The sequence below is a fragment of the Acanthaster planci genome, linkage group LG02, assembly GCF_054643075.1.
Source record: "Acanthaster planci isolate LZ-2023a linkage group LG02, COTS_SCS, whole genome shotgun sequence".
Taxonomy (NCBI): Eukaryota; Metazoa; Echinodermata; class Asteroidea; order Valvatida; family Acanthasteridae; genus Acanthaster; species Acanthaster planci.
Window position 1 is genome coordinate 22,957,046 of NC_141778.1, and position 18,134 is coordinate 22,975,179.

Sequence of the window (18,134 nt, forward strand, 5' to 3'; positions counted from 1 at the left end):
ACCTCCTCGCATCACAACACAAAATATAGATTTTTCTCTTTCACATGAATATCATTTCTTCATGATTGAAGGTGAATAAAAATGTGCACTTTTCTATTGAAAAAGAGGCAACGCAGTGAAAATTTCGCGTTTCCTATGGAGGTCACGGCACATTTTCCCGTTTTTTGAGGGTGCGGGTTTACTTCTTCGAACGCCAAACGTGTGAACCCGGCCGTACACATTTGCCTCGCATGGTTTCTGAAAGAGAAGACAACCAGCTTTCCTTTCATGTAAAAATCACTTTGATTGGTTGAGAAGAACCAGGGGCACTTTTCTTGTCAAATCAGACATCGCTTTTGTTCTGAGGTTCGGCTTGCTGTTCATTTATAGTCCGGTCAACGGACCTATTGCAACCGCGGCACTTGAGAACGTGGTGTGCACCGGACTGGCGACTGGCACCAGACTTGCCCATGACACGCTTTTGCAGACGCCGTTTACTTGTCGAACGATCCATGTGTGCTATTCTCGTATCTTTTTTGATGTGCTGATCCATTTCAGCCGATTTACACATATTGTTGATGACAAGGATACTTTCTGCTCCGTGTAGGTCTTTTTGTAAACCTGCTAGACTTCGTTTTGGTACAATTTTAGCCTCTTTTTAAAACTGAAAACGCCAACCAGATCGCACGGATCAGTTCATCTCATGTAGAGGGGTGATACGTGCAGTGCCAGCGTGGGATGCACACGTGGCATAGGCCTACATGTACACATGTACTTGCACTTGCAGTGCATGAAAAGGTGAGATTTTATGATGTTTACTAGCAATAACTATACAAACCCCAATATTTTCATTTCTGTTTTTGACAGTGAACTTGCCGAGCGATTTAGGCGTAGGCCCCTAAGACCTAGGCCTATGATTGTTTGATTTGTCATGTCATTGTTATTTCCATACAGATTTGAAATTTCATGGCTGATTCTGATGGCAGCAATTTGAGAAGCTCAAGGCTCCGGCAAACTGCACGAGTGGATTACCGGCTATTGAATAGTGGACCATCTTTGCCAACAGATCAGGTAGGCCTAACGAAAAAGTCTTAGTCAACAACTAAACTTTACAGTTTGGTGGTTGTGGACTCTAAATTTGTTCAGGACAAACTTTTTGTCAAGGTCCACTACACAGATGAGGAATGAGAATCTGCAGAATATGATGAATGGCGGCCAGCTGACACGATAATTGACATTCCCAATTACTTTGTGGAAAGTACTCCGGAGGGAAGGACTTTCTTTGTTGAGCAGCTCAAGATTGCCATCAAGGAATCACTCCATGGCCAACGCAAAGTTGACAGTATTGTAAACATTGAATTGCCAGTCCAAAGAGAGTTGTTTGACGAAATTGTGCCGCTTAGGAAGCAAACAGAATCTGGTCAATTCCATTTGGAACTTTTGACGGCCTTTAAGACTCTTTTAGGAGAAGGATGGCACTGGCGAATTTTTAATAGCCAAGGGGACTTTGCTTTTGTGATACCTCGTACAGTCAGCTGTCGCCTCACAGAGAGAAAAACCCCTGGAACAGTTTTCTTCTGATGGTAATTTAGAAATTATCCATAGAGGTTTTGTTTTTAAATTGAAATTTGTCCGTGGCCTGGGAAACAAGTTTGATTTCCAGTCCTTTTTGCCGCACAGGTTCTTCTATTATTATATTATACAAGTAGGATTTTGATGTAATGTACTAATGTACATGTATTACTAATCTGATTTCAATGTACATGTAGATGTACATCTAATTCCCGCACATTTTGAACACAAGGTCGAACATCAGCGTTTGTTGTCACATTATTTTCACGATTTTTTTTTCCACATTCTTTTTCTCCAAAGCCATGGATCTTTTTGGACCTTTCATAATTTTGCTTTAGGCATTGATGTCTATTGTACATGTACGTCCTGTTTGTGCAACTCCTGATGAAACGGATACAAACGCCCGTATTGTTGAGATTGATGTTTCTGACATTTTTCTGTTTAATTTGGTCAGGGAGATTAACAAAAATATTCAATCCGTATTTCTACGCATATTAGCAAAATACCATGTGTCCCTTGAAAATTGTAGAGTGGACTCTTTGAAGTTTCTCGAAAGTAAATTGGGTAGACTGTGGAAAAAATGGACAAGTGCAAAAGGAACAAGTGGACGCAAGAAATTGTTGAAAAGATGGGGGGAATCTGTGTACAAAATGAAAGTCCAACACAAAACAGGCAGCCCAACTAAACGGAAACTAGAAAATGAGCTTGAGAATGAAAGTTGTAAAAGAAGAAAGTTGGAAAACGAGTTGAACGATATAGGGATTGAACTGAAAAATGCTAAGGAAGAGAACAAAGAATTACAAAGGAAACTGCAGAGATTATCAAATCCAGTAAAGCGCCAATGAGGAGAAAGGGGTCAGAGCAAGGGGAAGGCTTGTTACAATAAATCGCTGAAATGACGTCATAAAGATCAAAAATTTAAAATGGTTCAAGACATGTTTGGAAACCTCAGCAACATGGGATGTCGGGCAATACATGTGAATGCTCAATTCCACAATGATGATGGCAAAATTGTCCATGAGTTTTCAATGAACAAAATGTACCAGTCCAGAATGCAAAGAGCAAAATGACTCAAGAAGAAATTGATGAAATGATATTCATTATGGACTCCTTTAACATTGGAGATAAAGCATACCATGAAATTGCCCAAAGTGTTAGCTCCCTACCCAGAATGTGTAACATAAAGAAAAGAAGACGCAAACTAAACAGCATGTTTGAAATAAAGACTTTGGTTGGAAAGTACAGGGGTGTATTTAAGTCACTGGCTCAAACTTTGGGTAATCCTTCAAATATGCATCTTATTCAGGATGGAACAGTGAAAATAAAGCTAAGTGGGGATGGGACACGGGCGAGAACCAAAAAAACATCTCATAAATGTGACTTATACTATCATTGGTGACGAACATTGTCGGTCAGAACGTGGGAATTACCTGCTTGCTATAGTGCAACGCCCAGAGACAGGAGAATGTATACAAGAAGCTTTGAGGGAATTGATTGAGGAGTTTAATAGTTTGGATTCCATAACACTTGGGGAAAAGGTGATTAGCATTGAAAAGTTCCTCGGCGGTGATCTAAAATTTCTCAATCAAATCACTGGCACAGGGGGTTTTGCGTCTAACATTCTCCTGTCTTAGGTGCAAATGTCCAAAACTTGAACGGGCAGATATGACTAAAGTTTGGTCAATGGCAGATACAAGCAAGGGAGCAAGAACGGTCGAAGAAATCATTGAATGCTCCCAGAAGCCGAAGTCCAGTAAAATTAAATTTAACTGCAATTCTGCCCCAATATTTCCTTCTGTTCCTTTGTTAAAGTCGTCCCAGACACTTTACATTTGTTCTTGAGGATCATGGATAAACTAGTGTATCAAGTGACTTTTTACCTCCAGCAGTGTGAGAATATTACACGGCTAAATCCAAACCTCAAACTAGAAACTTGCAGCAATCTGATGCGATTTCAGAATTTCATTAATGACTTGGGCATCACTGACTGGAAATATGCAGTAAAAGATTCACAAATCCAGGCCCAGACTTTTACAGGACCAGAACACAAGCAAATTTTGGCAAAAATTGATTTGGCTGTAATCATTCCAGACCACCCCAAGTTACCACAAATTCAAACCCTCTGGAATAGTTTCAGATCATTGATCGGTCAGTTGAACAAAGATTCTGCATCAGCTGAGATTGACGAATTTTAGTCATCAGCTAAAGAATGGGTTATGTTGTACCAGAATGTATACTTGGCAAAAGATGTAACTCCCTACATGCATGTCCTTGCAAACCATGTACATGAAGTCATGCGCCTACATGTATATGGTAATCCTCCGTTTTTCTGTCAGCAAGGTCTTGAGAAGCTGAACGACTTTGTAACCAAGTCATGAAAACACATGGAAACATTGCATGTTTTTGCCAACAGGGTCGTCAAAAGTTCAGTGACCACAGAGAGAAACAAGATGTCAACAAAGTACGGTAAACTGACATCAAGGAGAGAAAATATAACGGCAACTCAGAGAACAGAAAGGAGGTTAGAGCTAAATCATAACAACAGGTGAAAAAGAGGGTTCATTCACTTCTTATGTAAACACCTTGTGAAATATGAAGCAGGAAAGTTGCAGCACACCACATTTGTGTAAAAATTAGGAAAACATATGCTATATCAATGAATATTACAAGAAAGAGGGTATTAGAAGAAGATTGATAACATTGAAAAGAGCCCTGGTCGGAGGGCCCTGGCTAAAAATATGCTAAATAGTTTTGGGGTAACTTTGGCCAGCACCTTTAATACAGACTGAGATTGTTTCAGAGCTTGCGCAGTTGTTTAAATTGTTGATGTTGAATGACAAAATATAAACACCACTGAAAATAAACTGATTGCTGAGTGCACAATATCCGAATGGCGGCAATATAATTATTAGATGATTCACGGCTCCAGTTATGCCGGGACTCTTGCTTAATTTGTTGTGGTGTTGCTATCGCAACCACCGGATCGGAGGCGAAATTATTGTGATGCTGCCTTTGGGTTTCGTGGGTCACGTACGACCGGAAATATTTTGTGCAGTTATGAGTTAAATGTTGCACGGGTCGCGTACGACCGGGAACAACTTGGAGTATTGGTAAATCGATATTTCGTAAGTTGCGTACGACCGGAAATATACTTGTACATTTATGGTTTATTTGATGTTTTGCGGGTCACGTACGACCAGAAACATGACATTGAGATTCATTTAGATTATTTCGTGGGTCGCGTACGACCGGAAATGCATTGTGATTAATTATGTCAATAACAAGCAAAAAAGTAGCTTTAGTGATTGTACATACAAATCAGTTTTCGCGGTTCCCTATGACCGGGAAATGTCATGCTATTGATAGTTATCGATCTGGCAATAAACTGCTCTGACCATGCATAAACAAAGTTAAGCTATCTTGCCAATGCAATTTCTTTACCAGCTGTCTTGTCGCATGGGGAAATAACTATAACTTTGATTCATCCCACGCTCTCCATTTGCAATTGGGGATTTCAAAACACAGGCTGTTCAAGAAAAGATGCCACCCCACTCTGAATAAAACCAGTGCCACTGCATACCGTCTCTAAGTGAAGCAGAACCAAAGTACAGCTAGAAGATATAAGATAAATGTAAGTCTGTCATCAGAAATTGAACCACATGTATATTGTGCTGAAACTGAATATGCACAAGAGCAGGCAGTTGGAGCAGTGTTGGAGCCCCCATGTACATGTACATTGACTTTACCCGGATGTTGCCCATGTGCTTTGAATAAAAACATGCCACATTAAAAGTTTCATGGACAAGACACAGCATAAGCTTTCCTATTCGGTTTAAAGAAGAAAGTACCTAAAGGCAGTAATTGATGAAAAGGGGCTTAAATCCAGCACAACAAACAAAATTGACATAATAGATCAGAAGTGATAAGAGCAGATAAAAGGTAAAAGTAGAAGTTGTGTAGCAAAATCGTGTGGAGTGGGTGGTGAGAGAAAAGGGTGTGGATTAGCCATGAAAATCTTGCGTTGTTAATGGTTATTATTGCTACTGGACGTCAGTGATCTCGCGTTGATTTCAAGGATTTCCTGTCTTCTGTTTCAGTAAATGTTATTACAAACATTATAAAAAATGAGGTGTCTTGTTTTCATATATTGTTTGGAAAATAAGCTTAAAACTGAGAAATTTAACCAAGATTTGTCGTAAAATATCATTAGGCATTAAAGTAATAAGCGAATATGAGTAATGAATAAGCCTACTACAGTCATGCCAATGCATATCCATTTCCGACACACAGACTTTCTCGTCGTGCAAAGTGAATTACTTTTTTCTTATTTTCACCCTGACCACAACTGGACAGGTTTTGAACTTTTCCTGTCATCATGTATGACCATACCAGTTTAAAATACAATGAAATCTCAAGACAATGAAGAGTCAAAAGTCACAAACAAATTCGTCTGTGTTCATGAATGTTAGGCCTACCTGGTTACTGTTACTTAAAAATAACAAGTTTTAGGAGAATGACAGTAGGCCTAGGCCTATGTCATGTGTTACAGCCTTGTATTAAACAGATATCCAGTGCCGACTAAAATGCCCTGTCCTATGCAAGAACCTTTAATGAAAATTAAATTGGGCCTACTTGTCCTTTTCCCTCCAGGTTTGATGAATAATGGCACATTCTTTGAGAAAGCAGCAAAGGATTGACTACAAAGACCTTGCATCGGGGCCATCCATCCCAAGAGAAGAAAAGCCTGTGAGTTGGTCAACTCAAACGTTTTTTGAGCTTCGTATCATCAACACCAAGTTTGAGAATGAGCAATTGTATTGTCCTGTACAGTTGGTTGGCCATCTAAATTTGACAAGTGGCATATTGCGTTGGATATCCTTATTGTTCCTGAGGAATTTCTGATTTCTGACGAATCTGGAAGAGGCCTGTTTTTCTCTAATCTTCGGATTGCAATTGAGGAGGCACTTCACTGCCAGAGGAAAGTTGACAGTTTGGTTGAACTTGGACTGCAGATAACCGAGGACATTTTTAGTGATCTGCAAGTTCTTGGCACCCCAAAGAAACGTGGACAATATCTGTTGTCAGACATTAAGAGTTTAGACCAGTTTTTAGGAAATGGATGGAATTTCCATGTAGTCAACGAGTATAAAGACTTCGCCTACATTTCTGAAAACAAACTGTTTTTTTGCTTGAGTGAACGTGAACCACTGAGGGAATTTTCTGTTGATGGACAGCCAATCTTCGGGCATCAGGGATTTGTGCTTGTTGTCACATTTGTGAAATCGTGAATATACAAATCTACTTTCCTGAACGTTTACTGGATGACATTGTGCTTTAGGGTCTATCCCTACCCCAGTCTCCCAGGTATTTGTCTGTAAACTTGAAAGTGTGATTGAACTTGATTCTTTATCATGCATTTTCTTTTTATTTTGCCGTGACCAATAACTGTAAGAAGCTATGGTTAATTTTGATCAATCCAGGTCATAATTTTCATAAATTTATTCACCCAAAATCAGAAACTAATATGCATGGTTGATTTTCCTGTATTTCATGATGTGATTTTGCTTGGGCTGTTTTCTGCCAAAGTTTTTGAGTAACTGTGCTCAGAAAAAAAATCAATCTCAACTTTGAAAATTTGACTTGCAGACTTGCACTGGTTCAGACAAATTAACCATGGCTCGGCCTGTTCTTGTCAGAGTAATACTGGCATGGTTTATTGCTTTCGTTGATGTTGCTTCACAATCAAGTGCTGCCTACCCTAACATTGTGAATCTTGATGTCAACAACCTGTTCTTGTACACAATTACAAATCAAGGTGGGTAAAACCTGTTGTCGTCAGATAATGTTAAAACAATCTAAGAATCCATCCTCACAAAGCACTGTGTTTCACTGGACTACGTTGATGTTCCCCCATCTTGAAAACATTGCAATGGAAATTGAAGATGATGTCGGCACTTGCATATCAAAAAGGCAAAGCAGGGTGGATTATCTTTGAAACAGCAACTTGATCGACGGCAAATGTCTAGCTACACACTAAAATTACCCAATGCAACAGGTACTCCCAGAAAACGAAAACTTGAAAATGACCTCAGTGACGAGAAAGCGAAGAGACAAAAACTTGAGAATGAACTTGATACTTTAAAGGCTGAGCTTGATCAAACTAAAGATACAAAAGAGGAGTGCTTCAGAAAATTGAAACATATGAAAAACCCAGACAAAAAAAAAGCAAGGACAACGAGGACAGGCGAAAACAAAATTGCAGCATAAACATGCACAAAAATACCGGCACCGCTCAGAAAAAATCAAGATGTGAAAACAATCTGTCTTACATGCATCTGAAAATACCCAATTTACACCAGTTTGTTTGACATTGAAAGATGAAAACAGACTTTTAAATTAAATTCTCTGATAACATTGCAAGTCCAGAAGTGTCTCAAGATGACATTGATAAGATGATGTTTGTGTTAGACAAGTTTAACATCTCTCAGAAATGCTATCAACATTTGCCCAGACTTGGTGCCCTGAAGAAAAGGAAGAAAGGAATCAACAAGCAATGTCCTTTAACTGACGTGAATGTCCAACAAGGCAGTCAGAAGTTCACTGGAGTTGTACACTCGATGAAAGAAGCACTCGTATCCATTTTAAGCATTCCATCAAAGGCCCGTCTTTGTGAAAATGGCACTGTCCAAATTAAATTGAGCGGAGATGGGACACGTCAGGGTAAAAAAAAAAGCATCTTGTGAATTTCTCATTTACAATCATTAGTGAAGATACTTGCAAATCTGAACAGGGAAATTATTTACTTGCCATTGCTAGATGTTCTGAAGACAACAAGTAATAATAATGATAAGAAGAATTTAGAATTCATAATGCGCCTTTTCCACCGAAGAGATCAAAGGCGCATTACACTGAAAACTTATTCAAAACCAAGTACATAAAAAAACAATTTAAAAATCCAAGCACACAAAACCTATTTAAAACCAAAGCAAATTATACAATAAGTAGAGAGAAAAACAGGCCACCATGCCAGTGCCCAAACCGGAGTATGGGGATACGTCTGTCCCGTCAATGGGGTAACTAACTAAATAAGCCTAAACCCCATCAACATCGGTGATGTCTCGACCTTTCCAGGGGACAGACGCCTCAAACCCTACCTACATAATTTCAGCTCTAACTAACTGACATGGTGACCCTAGAAATGAAAAAAGGAGAAAAGACCAAAATACAATTATACATTTAAAATACTCGTCTAAAGAGGAAAGTTTTCAATTTACATTTAAAAATGCTAAGTCTTTGTTCTTGTCAAATGGAAAGTGGCAAAGCATTCCACAACTTGGGAGCTGCCACAGAAAAAGACCTATCACCTAGAGTGGATAGCATCTTCCCACTAGGATAGTCCAAAAGAGGACCTTTGTTACCAGACCTGAGTTGATACCTGCAATGTCTCTTAACAATAATAAGATCTTGCAGGTACCTGGGAGAAAGTCCATGAAGAGCTTTAAATGTCAATAGGATAATTTTGAAATGAATTCTTGAACGAATGGGAAACCAGTGGAGCTGACATAATACAGGAATTACATGTATATGTTCAAACAAGTCTGGTCGCTGCATTATGAACCCTTTGGAGTTTTGCTATTTGTTCTCCTGGCAACCATACATTAAACTGTTACAATAGTCCAGACGGCTCGTCACAAATGCATGGACGAGTGTACATAGGGAATCACTTGACAGGAATTTACTGATACATTTGATATTATGAAGAGGAAAAATGCAGCTGAGCAAACCTTGTCAAAATGAGTATTCATTTTAAGTTCAGAGTCAAACCATGATCCCAAATTTCTGACATATGTGAATGGACAGACAGCAGATTCTCCCACAGTGATGTTAGCAATCTTTACTTTTTGCAGCTGTTGTCTAGACCAATGATCAAGAGCTCACTCTTAGTATCATTAACCTATCATGCAGCATCAACTGTCTTATGTCCTGGATGCAACTTTTCATCGCAGCTACAGCAATCTGACAGGAAACATCATCGTTTGGTTTAAAAGACAGATACAGCTGTGTGTCATCAGCAAAACAATGAATATTAGGCAGATGGTGCTCAATGATGTCAAATAATCTAGAAGCATAAATCGTAAATAAAAAAGGCCCTAAACATGATCCCTGAGGAACCCCACAGTTAAGTTTGAACGTTTTGACAGGCTTCCTTGAATAGATAGAAACGCGTTGGCTTCTACCTGACAAATAGAATGTAAACCAATCCAAAGCTTTGCCTGAAACTCCAGCTTTCAACTCCAGACATTTCAGCAAAATGTCATGATCAACCTTATCGAAGGCTGCACTGAAGTCTAAAAGAACAAGTAAAGTCACATGCTGAGAGTTCATCTTCAGCAATATATCATCTTTTACCTTCAAAAGGACAGTCTCCGTACTGTGATGTTTCCTGTAAGATGATTGATGAACCGGAAACAGACAATGTTTGGACATGTGACAATGCAGTTTGGATATAAATTGTAAGTTACTGATTGACCGATAGTTTTCAACAATCAGGTCAAGGTTGTCCTTATTTAGCAAAGAGCAAACCAAAGCTTCCTTCCAATCACCAGGAAATGTACCAGTCTCAAGAGATAGGTTGATCATTTTAGTTAATACAGGAAGCAGAACATCAAGGCACTCACCCACCAAACTGGTGGGCATTGGATCTAGGGCACAAGACTTCTTTGAAGATTTCACAAAAAGCTGCTTTACCTGTAACTCAGTCAAGGATGTAAATTGGTCAAACAATAAATCACTAGATAATGTTTTTGATTGAAGTAAGATACTCCAGCAGGTGTATTAAAAACTAAGTTGTCAAGTTTGGCATGAATATTTGCAATCTTTTCCACAAAGACGTTACCCATATCATTAGCCAAAGTCAATTTATTAGTAAATGGAGGAAGAGGAGCAGTAACAGAATGCCTAAGCAGTGATTTTGACGCCTTCAATAATTTCGCTTGATCAGAGCTATTATTATCAATAAACTCTTTGTAAAAATCAAAACGAGTCTTGTTCAAGAGAGAAGTGACCATATTTCTACGCTGTTTGTAACCTAAAAGGTCACAAGCGTTGTTGGTTCGCCGTCACTTCCTCTCAGCTATCCTCCTCAGCTTCAAAGTCAACCTGATTTCTTGATCAAACCAAGGCAAGCGGGGCCTGACAGGAACTGACTTCGACTTCAGTGGAGCATGTTTGTTAAAACTCCATCTAGTGTAGTTTAATAACATTTAACAAGCTCCTCAAGACATTGAGGAGTGTCCGTACACATCTTAGGAGAACCCAAATCGCCTTTAAGCAAATCAATGTTTATGGATTTGATGTTTCTATAAATAACCTCCTTGACAGGAAAAGGTCTCTTATACATGTATTTCAAATTACACAGAACAGAAAAATGATCTGAAAAGAGATGACATGGTGTTGGAAGACTGTCTAGAACCATCTCTGTTTGCAGAGTAATGACAAGGTCCAATATGTGACCCATCTCATGCGTGGGCATGTTGACATGTTGCTGATGATCCATAGATTCAAGAAGTGTTAAAAAACGACTAGGGTTTGGATTATCAGAATCATCAACTTGTATGTTAAAATCACCAGTTATTAAAACGGACTCCGGTGATAAACAATGGATTCCAGATAAGTGGCAAAATCACCCAAGAAATGGTTAACTGTATAAGGGTAATTTAAAGAGTGAGGGGGTCGGTAAATAATAATTTGATGGAATTAATCCCGACAGACCACTCTGAATACTCAAACTAGTCTGTTTCACCCACAGTAATTTTCTGAACATTTAAATTTTCTCTGAACAGCAGAGCTGTTCTGCCTCCGACACGATTCTGACGAGGCTGATCAAGCAGTCTAAGACCAGGTGGGGTGGCTTCAACCTTATGGGCAACATCCATTTCAGTAAACCATGTCTCAGTTAGACTAGAGCAAAGAGATCGGCTTGGGCTCTTATTGCATATGTAACAAAATCATCCATTTTATTTTGGAGAGACCTCTTGAAAATAAAATGGCTGAGTGTCAGTCGATCATCCTGAACACTACTTAAATTCAAAGGAATCGAAACACAAACACGTTTCTCAAAATTAACTTGGAAATGATGATGATGGCAATCAGGTTGTTGACCAATATGGGCCAGAGTCTTATGTCTGATTTTGCAACGATAGCAACCTAAAATATCTCAGTCTGAATAGAACAATGATTGATCTTTCAAATACTCAGCAGCTGAACGCGTGAGTACATTATTAATTGGTTCGACAAAGAATTCAAACTGGCGTGAGGGGTATCAGTGCAGGTGTACTCTGTGTTATTAGGACCTGGGTTAACAGCAATGTCCATGAACACTGTTATGTCATGTGGAAGATCATGACCAGGAATGGCCAAACTGATTTGTCCGTGTTTGGACCATTTTATAAGTGACATCTTAGAGGAATTTAATTCAGTACGACACAGTGTTACCTGACTAGGCAAAACTGATCGTACAGGATAAAATCTGTATTGACTAGAATTAGGAATGCAATATAAAAACACCAAAACCGGTAAGAATCAGGTAAAAAGAATGAAGGCAGCCATGTTGAATACAAATTAAGCAATACAATAAGTACACGTACACCGAACGTTACAAAACGAAGCACTTGGGCGAGATAGAAAATCGACAAAACTCACTTTATAACGAAACAATGACAACAAGCACCACCTTAATAAAACCACAGGAGTCCCAGAGAGCACAGCAAACACGGATCAAAACACGATGAAAACTTCTAATAAAGATAAAATACGATTAGAATTAGAACCTAAAGCAGAGAAAATTAAAAGTGGTAGCTAGAGAAGAGAGCCCTCACTAATAATGGTGTATTAAGGCTACCCTCAGAGGTCTAATCGACGAATTTGAAAGCCTCGTATCAGTTGAAATCAATAGCAATTCCATTCAAGTTGAGTAATATCTAGGTGAGGATCTCAAATTGTTGAACCAAGTAACTGGAATGGGAGGATTTGCCAGCACATGTTCCTGTTTGTGGTGTAAGTGCCTGAAAGATTTGAGATTTGACGTGACCCAAAAATGGTCAATGAGTGATACAAACAAGGGTGCATGTACAATCAAAGAAATTTGTCAACTTTCCTCCAATAAGAAGAACAATATCAATTGTGTTTCGGAACCCCTCTTTCAGTCCGTCCCATTATTCAATGTGGTACTTGATACATTACACTTATTCATCCGTATTGCAGACCAAATGGTTTATCACATAATTAGGTATCTACAAGACCTTGACAACCATGTAAAACTCAACTCTGACAATCTTGCCAAATTCAAACATTTGCGGCGTTTTCAGGATTTCATAGCTAGCATTGGAATTTCAGATTGGCATTTTTTTGTATCTGACGGAAAACCCAAATATGATTCTTTCACTGGTCCTGAACACTGCATGATCATGTCAAAAATAAATCTAGCAAATATTGTTCCGGAACACACCAAGTGAATGTTGCTGCAATCTGTTTGGGCAGGTTCTGTATCAAATAAAAACAGGATATGTGTGATAGTGACACAGATAGTTTTGAGCAAGGAGCTACATGTAAGGATTGGGTAAATGTGTACAGCAAGTAGTATCAAACCAAAGATGTGACGCCCTGCATGCATATTCAAGCTTGCCATCTTCCAGAAGTGATAAGCAACATGGTTACGTTGTTGACTTTTGTCAACAAGGGTTAGAAAAGCTTAATGATTTAGTCACCAAATGGTTTTTTAGATCAACTAATTTCCATGCCTCTGCATTTGCACAAGTGATGCATAAACAACACCACATCACAATTTGGGAGGAAGAGTTTAGGCGTCCTCCAAAGTTTCAACTTGCACGTACAAAATGTAAAAGTCCCGGTCACAATTAATAAGCGCACCTGTGACGAAGATGCAGCAGGACAAGAATTAAACCGATTTGTAGCCATCCCTAGGTTTACTTCTTGGTTTCGGAATCTGAAAACATAGCTTTATATTTGTCTGTTACTTTATGTACATAACTAATCCTGGCAGCTCTGGCAAGTCTACAAGTAGCGTATGGGAGTACATACAAATATGTAGGGGCCTACCATTATATGTAACATTTGGTGTGTTTTGTACAAAACCTCTTTTATAAGCAGGAAATGTGCATGATTGGACACCTGGATTTTGTATTTCCAGAGGAAATAAGTTTTAGGAACAGTACAGCATGTAGTTAAGGAAATTCTGTCAGGATGGCCAAATTTGGCTGTTCTTTTTATTCCATTTACTCCCACTGATTTTCGATTTCGGTCTTGGATCGGAGTTTCAATTTTTGTTCAAAAAGAGTTACATTTTCGTTTGTCTTCTTGTACAAAATAAATGAGAAGTTTGTTTCTTTATCTAAGCAAGTAAGAATCCCTAATATTTATAAAAAATCAAATTTTGGTGATTTTTTCTTCATAATAAATTGGGACAGTAAGATGTGGTTGAAGGATTACGATTATATTTTGGGTGAGGGATGAGGTTTGAATAATCACTCAGACATAAAAAATATTGAGGGCATTTTTTCTCCCTGGAATTACAGCCCTGCGTTATGGGTGTTTCCCTTGAAGTTTGGAGACAACGGATTGGTTGCCATTAAACTAGACCTTGCTCATCAAACCAAGTTGCTAAGGATGCTGCAAACTTCACGTCATCTAGCTTTTAGAAACAAACAAGCTGACTTCTCGATCGTCACCAGAAAAGAAAATGAAGTGGTCCCTGCTCTCTGATTTTCAGAAAATGCCAAGAATGGAGGAGCAGCAGCCAGATGATTCAGTGAACAAACCACTGACAGAAACATAAACAGAATCTCTCAAAAAAAGAGTGCGAAGAGGTTCATCAGAAGGTACAGAAACAAAATGAAACAATTGATCAGCTGTTAAACAATGTTAAAAGAGAATGAGAGTTTGCCTGATGGATTACAACAAATGAAGGACAGAAGCAAAAGGTTATTGTATATCATACTGTACATCTGACTTTTTATGAGTACATTAAGTCCAAATTATTGATTGGAAACCCAATGAATCCATAAGCTCACAATACCTGCACCGTGATACCGACATGTACGGTACAATATGTGCATGTACAAAATTAGACCTGTACACTGCATGCATGCATGATATGCAGAAAATGCCGTGTCCGAGTCACTTGGCTACAGCCAAAAAATTATACACGAGTGGCTGGTGTCAGTTCCCATAACAGTCATGAGTTATTTCCAATTGTAGCCAAGTTATGCGGACACGTCCACCACACATTCATAAAACTACTGATGCTATCATTAAAATACACATGCACACAGCAATACCAGCCTGTTTTAAGTCGTCTTTAATTAATATAACATCTGCGCGGTTATATCATGCCTCTTCTCGGGTGCACATTTGGGTGCAATTTCCATAAGCAGCATAAACTCGGTAGGACGTACAATGTACATGTATGACACAAAATGACATGAAAGGGAGACTAGCCATATCCGCTGGTGGACTATGACAACTACTGTGTTTGAAAAGACGAAGAAGATGACAGTTTTTCGACTGGGGGAAAAATCCCCTTCTTGAAGGTAATTACGCTATCCACCTACAATTTTGCATTCATTTGAAAGAGTATCACGTGCAAGAGTCCATGGAACTGTTAACAGAAAAGTTCAGTGGATGTACACGCGCCAAAGTCAGCATGTTTTCATTATTAGTCAGCAAACGAACATTTCCCAGCCAAGGTTCTGTATAATTCAGTAGGCCTAAATGGATATCACAGTGTGGGTTATGAAATTCCAGTGTTATAGTCCAGTGACACTGCTGATAGACCACATTCGAATTGTTGGTTTCGGTAAATAGCACCATCCTGATGCCAAGAGGACTCCATTCGTATTCTTAGCATCATCCGCACATACTGCCAAAAACAGCGACTTGCAAATACATGTTGCCGACAGTACATTCCCTAAAACCCACCTGGAAGAATTCCCTGCACTCACTTAGTGGATACTTTATCTACAATGTATGGCATTCTTCAATATTCCGTTGGTATTTGCGATGATATTTGATTTGAAAGATGTAATGCATGACTTACTTGTGCAGTTTAACTTATGTGTTTTTCTAAATGCTTTCAGATATCTCGACAGGTAATAAATGAATTGATGGCAAAGTTTAATATGGATGGTACTGGAAAGAAAATGGGATTCAAAAATACTCACCTGTGTAGACTTTGATGAAGTAGAAGCAAAAGGGAACAAAGGATGGGCAGAAAGTCTTGATGAGACAGAATATGCAGGAGATGAAAGTAGAAGCAAAAGGGAACAAAGGATGGGCTGAAAGTCTTGATGAGACAGAATATGCAGGAGATGAAAGTAGAAGCAAAAAGGCAACAACTGATGGGCTGAAAGTCTTGATGAGACAGAGTATGCAGGAGATGAAAGTAGAAGCAAAAGGGAACGAAAGATGGGCTGAAAGTCTTGATGAGACAGAATATGCAGGAGATGAAAGTAGAAGCAAAAAGGCAACAACTGATGGGCTGAAAGTCTTGATGAGACAGAGTATGCAGGAGATGAAAGTAGAAGCAAAAGGGAACGAAAGATGGGCTGAAAGTCTTGATGAGACAGAATATGCAGGAGATGAAAGTAGAAGCAAAAGGGAACAAAGGATGGGCTGAAAGTCTTGATGAGACAGAATATGCAGGAGATGAAAGTAGAAGCAAAAAGGGAACAACGGATGGGCTGAAAGTCTTGATGAGACAGAATATGCAGGAGATGAAAGTAGAAGCAAAAGGGAACAAAGGATGGGCTGAAAGTCTTGATGAGACAGAATATGCAGGAGATGAAAGTAGAAGCAAAAAGGGAACAAAGGATGGGCTGAGAGTCTTGATGAGACAGAATATGCAGGAGATGAAAGTAGAAGCAAAAAGGGAACAAAGGATGGGCTGAAAGTCTTGATGAGACAGAATATGCAGGAGATGAAAGTAGAAGCAAAAGGGAACAAAGGATGGGCTGAGAGTCTTGATGAGACAGAATATGCAGGAGATGAAGGGGCAAATTTGGCCACCTTTTCTTTTTGGAATTTTGAAAAGCGGTTCATGAACAAAGGCACAAAAAACTTGTTTTTCTTGGTATTTTGTGTTTCTTAACATGTATACTTACACAAATATTCTACAAAACTCAATTCTGAATTAATGACACCAAATACATCTGCATCCACTGTACGTTTGAGAGAATAACAAGGTTTTAAACACTCTATAGTGGTTACTGACCAAAGTTACCCTGCTGACCGAAGTTACCCCATGTTAGGTAGAAACAAAAGGGAACAAAGGATGGGTCAAAAGTCTTCATGAGACAGCTTTTCGCATGGGGTACAAAATGGGCTTACGGTTGAGAAACAGGTGGTGTGTGGCAGGCGTTCTCTGTGCTATGGACATACCGGGCATGCCAGAAAGCAGTAATTGGCCAGATGTTATAGCCCGGGCAGTTCAAATTCCTTCCTCTGTGCTCAGTGTGCTTAACAGATTTTGTTAGCTTTACATGTATGACTTCCATAAAGTCTTAATTCTTCTTAAATTGAAATGACCAGCTCATTCAATAGAAAGAAATGTCATTGTCTCCAGCAAACTTCAACAAACAAAGTGGCAACAGGAATAGAAGATATTTTGGCTGCACCGCTGAAGGGTTGTTCACTGAAAATGACGTGAACCAGCGAGACAAGTTTCTTATCAAGACTAACTGAGCATATCGGTGTATTCCTCTTGTCTAAAGTGAAGTGACAATAGTGTGTGTATTAAAACTGATATTGAATGGGTGAATGATGAGAGCCGCACGGTTTTTTAAGTACTCATTACAAAAACAGGTACATTTTCTCCGACACTTTTTCATCCAAGACGAAATTCATGAGTTCATGTACATGTATACTGGTCTTTTTGAATGATATGCCAATGTAAATATTTGCTTAAATGACACCCACCTTCAAGAATGTGAAAATAAAAGTTGAGAAAATATTGGAGATCATATGAGGAGTTACGTGGAAAGAGGAGGTCTCATGGAAATGATGAAAAGAAACTTGATTGAGAGCATGTTCAGTATACATACATTGCATTAACAAAATGGGGGAATGACTACATGTACCGGTAAGTCATGCAAGAATGAGCGGGGGGGTTCAACAATCACACTCTCAGAAAAATGTCATTTTTGAAACAAAAATGACAGGCAAACACCGAAGATTGTAACCAGATCCTCCATGAGTACATGTATTAAACAAACACGAGCAGTTTGATTTTTTTGAGTTATATCGACTCTGGCGTAGAAGTGCATAATTTTATTACTTACAGCTGGTGGCAATGCCAGTGCTCTACCTATGAAGCCATCCACACACATGCATGCACCATGTACAGTGTGTACCCCATCCCATGCAGCTAATGGCAAATATGAAATGGAAGTAGATGTACCAGTACCTTGGGCATTCAAACGGTTGTGGAGTGCAACATCTTTGAAGATTGACATTTCTGAGGAGCCCTTGCCACATAAAATTGGAGAGTTATTACCTTGTGTCTTGCTTCC